This window comes from Stegodyphus dumicola, chromosome 9, assembly GCF_044657685.1.
Source record: "Stegodyphus dumicola isolate Sdum_Otavi_A_Nest chromosome 9, ASM4465768v1".
Taxonomy (NCBI): Eukaryota; Metazoa; Arthropoda; class Arachnida; order Araneae; family Eresidae; genus Stegodyphus; species Stegodyphus dumicola.
Window position 1 is genome coordinate 138,221,525 of NC_140776.1, and position 6,759 is coordinate 138,228,283.

The window sequence follows — 6,759 nt, forward strand, 5'->3', positions numbered from 1 at the left end:
CATCACTGATATTTGTATCTGAATGCCGTTTTCAAAATGGCTCTTACAGTGAGGGAAAAAAATCTATATTTTAGTGTTACCATTAAATTTTAGTGTTACCATTATAAGAATTATAGTACTGTTTCTTAACTCCAATATTGTTACAAAAACGATCAAATCTAAAGAAGAAACGTTTCTTCACTTAATAAATAGGAGTAGTCTTTTGCCTGCACTTAAACTTGGCGAACGCTTTGGGAAACATAGAAAACTACTCTAGCTTTTATAGAGCTATACAAATATTCTACAGATTTATGTATAGAAATTTTATTGGATATGTAGAGATATTCTATAGAGATTTGTGCAAACTCCATAAGAACTTGCAGAGTTTCGAATGTCTCATGTATAAAATCTTATATAATGTGTATAAGATAAACTAATAGAATTCCGTTGAAAATATCAGATTAAGTTTATAGAAACTTGGGCAATAACTCTAAAGAATTCTCAAGATATAATTTCTATAATTGTCTGTAAAATATCCTATAAAAGATTTGAAGTATTATAAAATAAACAAAATTTTCGTTTCAGATTAAAAGAAATGAATTAAATTCCCATTTTCGCATATAATTTCTCAAGTTAAATTTTGAAATGAGGTATAGAATGGGGGAGAGGAAAAATAGAAACCTTCCAAACAGACGCATATTTTTTCCCTAATGTAAATTTCAATATCGTTTTGCTTTCAAAAAGTTATATTTAAATAAAAATAAATAAATTAAGGTTAAGTTCTCTGATCGGGGGCACATATATATAATTATGAAAGACATCAATTTCGGTAAATAGAAAAGAAATATCCCAAGTGAAACATAAAATTAGTAATAGAACAACCTTAAGTTGGTCGTAGATTTTTGTCAAGATCTCAAAACTGATGAGTTTCAAATTTCTTTGCTTCTGACCAAGAGAGATCTGTACTACTTGCCCTCGAAATTGATTGAGATTTTGACATAAATCTACGCCAAACTCAAGGTTGTTGTGTTACTAATTTTATCGATTTCGGTAATTAAAATTTTATAAATAACAGCATAAATTTAATTTTTGACTAATTTTATGATTTAAATAGATTTAGAAGGGAAAAGGCAAAAAATGTCCATTCAAAAATGATTCAACACTTACAAATAAAATTGTTTAAGTTTGCTCTTCCCGTATTCCACGTAGTAGCTCTGAAACTGAAAATTTGCTTTGATTATAGTTCGAAAACTTTGTAGATTTCTACAAAATACTATTCTTGAAGGTTTAATAAAATTTGTGTATGATTTTGTAAAGACACATTTCTACAGAATATTCTGTGAAAATTTTATAAAACTGCTGTATAATTTTATTGAGAAGCATTTCTATTGAATGTTTCCTATAAAAGTTCTGCAGGAATCCTATATAAGCCTCTATGAAAAGTTTCTTTAACAACAATTTTTTACGATCAGCTAGGAATTAGTCGAAGATTTGAAATCAAAAAATCCAAATAGCAGTTTTCTTCCCACCCACAACTCCAGTTTCTTCGAAAAACAAGTCTTTGATTTAAAAACATACGAGCTACCAACTTTTCAAAACATCTTCCGTAATCCCACAGATTCGTAAACAATATACCCTATAGATCGTCTTTTCTTGATATTCTCAGTAAATCCCCTACAGAAAGAAAGGAAAAAAATAAAGACTTACTCTCATGTTAGAACTAATTAGTTTTGGTCGAAATTTCGACCATTTATTACAAAACTCAGGGTAAAACTATTGGTTCTTGCCTGCTCTTTGGAAAGTTCACGCTTCATCCAACTGGAGCGTAAATGCTTAAAGGACTCATTTCAAGGGCGAGTAGCATAATCGATTAATGTAAGAGGTGAACCCATAAAAATAAGAAAAACGAAATAATGCAGTTTCAAATGTTAAGAATGAGCAATAACATTGGTGAAAACGGATAAGATAACTAAGAAGAATCAAAGAGTGATTATTTTTCATTTACCATAGGCATTAATCGATGTATCGTAAAAACTTGCTTCAATGATTATATTATTCTTAATTTGCAAGTTATCTCGGTAAAATTCTTTATTGTAAATCGATATTTTTCATGCTCCAAAGCCTGTGATTAAGATAGCAAATAAACTGAACAACTAAGAATGTTTATTTTTCATTTGACTTACCATACACATTAATCTGTGTATCGTAAATATTTGATTCAATGATAATATTATTCTTAATTAATTTGCAAGTTATCTTCATGAAATTATGTTTGATGCTCCAAATGTGATTGAAATGGCAAAGAAACTGAACCTCTAAGATTTAGACTCGTTTGATTTATCACTTTCATATATATTAGTTTGTGTATTGTAAATACTCGTTGGAATGATAATTTTCTTTTTATGCAATTTGAAGTTCATTTGTAAATTTCTGTATTCTAAATCTGTTTCAGAAATATGTAGTTAAGACGATATAGTAATTCAACTAAGATTTAGGCTCACTGTATTTATCATATCTATACACATTAACTGGTATATCGTAAATACTTATTTCAATGCTAATATTCCTCTTTTAATTAATACTAATTTGCAAGCTGTCTTTTAAAGTTCTATATTTTAAATCTATATGCTAGATGCTTCAAAAGCGTGTGGCTAAGATGGCAAAAAATATCAAGTGCTAAGATTTAGTTTTGCCATTTACTGAACAAAAATTTCTTAAAGTACGGTAAATAAAATTATTTATGGTAAGTAAATTTAAAGTAAAAAAGTTACAGTGTTAATATTTTATGCTAAATAAAACAGTTTTCTAAAACAAATTACACATTGGTTTCAGCTAATGAAAAAAATGAAAGTAGGGCCCAACAGAGGTCGAGCGGTAATGTCGCTGAACACTGGTGCATTGACCTGGGCTCAATTCCAGTCCATGCTGACTGCATGGGCGTTTTCGTGGCTTTTCCTATGTGTAACGGGGATACGAGCCAGTTTCAGTGAGAAACTCCTCCACGAAGGTATCTCATCCCAATGTAAACAACTTAAATCTTCTTGATTACATACATAGCTTAAATTATTATTAAATAATTTTATCCATTTAAATATATTAACTGATTAATATATGATGTCGCACGAGAAAAATGAATCTGGGGAAACTTTGTATGACAATGAACACTTTGTACTTTGCGTTCGCATTTTAAAATGCGCACGTATTTTATGGATATATTTAAAGAAAAAATTTATAAACTATATTGTACATACCATGAGTATATAGATAATTAAAATATAAATGTAGATATTGTAAAAAATTCGCTTCATACGCGATAAAAAATATACAGAAGTTCGCGTTAATGCGGAAGTATTAACTAAAGTTTTAAGAACCTTACTTATAAATCTTTGGAATGTACAAAAATATATACGCTTAACTTACAAATAAGCACATAATTTCGTTTAAAATTACCTTATCCTTACGTGTTTTGCATATTGAACTGTTGTAATAAATTCTTAATAGTTACTACTTTGTTCCAGATACTTTTTTGGCCATTTTTACGTAAAATATTGTCTCGTGCGTATGATTTCGTAGTGGATTGAATGCACACAGAACCAATGATAGCTTGATAAAATTTATTTTCTCAAAAGAAACACTGTACATTTCTGGAACTGCCACTCAGACGGTATAGCGGTTAGGAGAGCATAGTAAGGCCCCGAAAGACCTGGGTTCGATTCCCGGAGAAAGCATGGCTGTAAATGTCCGTCCATTCATAGGAGACGATGGGGGGGCTGCCTGTTAAGTTCCTCCAAATAAAACTTATGGCCTTAGGAGTTAAACACAACGCAGTGTAAAGCGCATCTAAACAGCGAAGCTCACTCGGAGATATCTCACTACTTCGAAGTTGATTCTGAGCTGAAAACCTGCGAGCTAATGCCCTCACCGATCTTAGAAAGTTTTAACCCGCCTGCTGAGACTTCTCTAGTAACTTACATTTTTCGGAATTACTGGAAGGTCAATACGGTTAGAGTTACATATTCGGAGCGGATATGGTTACAGTTAAATATAGGGATCAATTACAGTTATTGAATAATAGTTATACAGGGGCCAGACAAAAACGTCACTAAGTACAGCGATTTTTGGCGATTTCTCGTCAAATTTCGCAATAAAAATTAGTCGCTCAAAACCTCACCAGCTTGGCGATATCTCTCCAATTTAGCGAGATAGCTATTTACATCAATGTTAACTAAACGTGCCTCTACGATCTTATTTTTGTGACAGAACTTTTACTCTTCAGATATTTCATGTTACTTAATACAAAAGATACTACAGTTTCACATAAAAGTTTACTAAAATTATTTACATAGGGACAAAATTAGTAACATCGCTCCCTTCCCAAGGACTGCATATCCTGGGCTGTGCAATCCCTGGACAGGGGGCCATACTTACAACTAAGGAAAATTAACGCAATACTAAAACAATAATTTCAACAGATAATATAAAACAAATAAAATACCAAACCAATAAGTAAATGCATAAATTTACAAATAGATATACAATTAGAACCATGGTTTTAGTATTTTAATTATCTAAATAACGGATCTGAAGTACGATGTTGTTCAGTCTGTTTAAGGTTGTGTAAGGACAGTCACCGTGGGTTGTTCCGTTGGAAAGGAGAAAATCCCTTCTGTCGAATCGGATTCCATAACTACACATTATCACTTTCGTTGAATCGATGTCCAGTAGCTATCGTGTTGTAACAAGTCTTCATCCTCCCTGTCACCAATCTGACAGAGTCGAGCCATCAGTTCAAACCATGCCTGGAAATCTTCGATATACTCCTCAAGCGATGAGGTGCATCCCGAGGGCGGCAAAACCAGAGATCACAAGGCAGAGTAAGGACACAACCGAAGAGTATCTGGAATGGGAATAGCCGGCAGTCTCGTGGACAGCACTGTGATAGGCCAGTAAAAATAGATAATGTTCCAGTCCTGTTGATTTCTGGAAATCACCAGCGAGAGCTTATTAAGACTGCTTAGATTAAATATCTCTACTATGCTATCGGACTAAGGATATAAAGGTGAAATTTTGGTTTTGTCAATGCCGAATAGCTTGCAGAGTTCTTTGATTATAATTAATTTACTTTTGATTTTGAAACTTGTTATTATTAACAATCCTACTATCATTACTAGTAGAATAGATTGTTAGAGACACCCCTTTTTTTATGAAAAATCTTTAAAAAATTCGGTAATTGCGTTAAAGATTCCGATAGCGATCATTTGTAATATCATTTTCCAATCTATACGATCGTGCAAGGCCCAAATTTCTGAGATTATTAATTTAATTATTACGCAAAGATATATTAGAAAATCAATAAATATTCTCTTCGTCTTTTTTGTTCCATATTATTGTTTCAGTCTCTGTTATTAAATAAAGAATCTGTATGTATATCCCCTCACCCCGTATTGTGGAGAAAAACTGTGGCATCTAGAGCCACCAAATCTTAAATGCATGTTGTTCTCCACCCAAACATGTGCCTTTCAAAAGCAAGATTTTTGAATTTCGAATTTTTTTTACTTACTCGTGTTTCCCATTTTATGTGAATTTAATAAATTAAAATAAAAGATATCTATCTTTCGAATTTAATCAACAAACTTAGGGATTTTAAAGAAATGTGTTGGCACCGTCTGATTCTACTTTCCAGTGTGCTCCATTCGGAAAAAGGGTAAGATATTGAAATTTCCTTTCGAATTTATTCTCTCTGTTACTGATTAACAAACTAAGAAGTTTAGAAGCAATAAACACAATTCTGAATCTCTATTATTATTGGCTGCAAGAAGTTTTACCACGGAGATTACACAAGCTGGACCTATTAAAAATCATTATACATATATATATATATATATCAATTATTATAATAATATATATAATATATAATATAATCATTATTATTTTAGGAAGCTAGTAAACGTCTACTATTCAAAATAAATAAATATTTTAGAAATTAGGTTTACTTTTTATGCAACATACCAAGATGTAAATAACATAAAATTACCTTTTCAAGAAAGAATTTAATCAAAGAAAATAGAAAAAGTAGGTTTAGAAAAATATAAAACATCTATGTCGCTCTTACTGTTAGCTTACAGCGAAATAAATAAAGCAAAAATAAATTCCTAAACTTTTTTAACGATATTTAGTAAAAGAGTAGAAAATATAGATATGTATTGTATTAAAGCATATTACGTGACCTGCAAGGTTGAAAAAGTATAGTGCAACTTACAAAAGGCTTAGATTTCCCTAATTTCTTTAGATGTCAGATATTTAATATATTTCTTTTTTTTTTATTAGACACCGATAGCTAATTAAGCAATATGCATGTAAACTAATGGAACAGAAACTTTATATTTCAATCTCGAGGTTAAATAGTTAATCATATATTTTAAAATAAAAAATTATTTACTCTAAAAAGTATATATATTCATTTTTTCAAAAAGTTTAAAGGAAAAACTGTGTCTTGTGCGAAATTATATTATTTGAATCTGCCTAGTAAAGGACGTTAGCATCCTCTCTTCAGAAGAAATATGTGAAATGGCACATCTAGAATAATTCAGTTCGTGTTATCTGGGAAATGGAGTTAAAGCAGCTTTTCATTACTCGGAACATAATCGAATTTTCAGCAACGGGCGTTTCAGCAAAGACACATGTTTGATCTAATACACTTCTTTAGCAGAACGCAACCACCTTATCTGTTAAGTAGATTCACCCTCATACAGCCAAATTGTTACACTCTGTTACCAATGT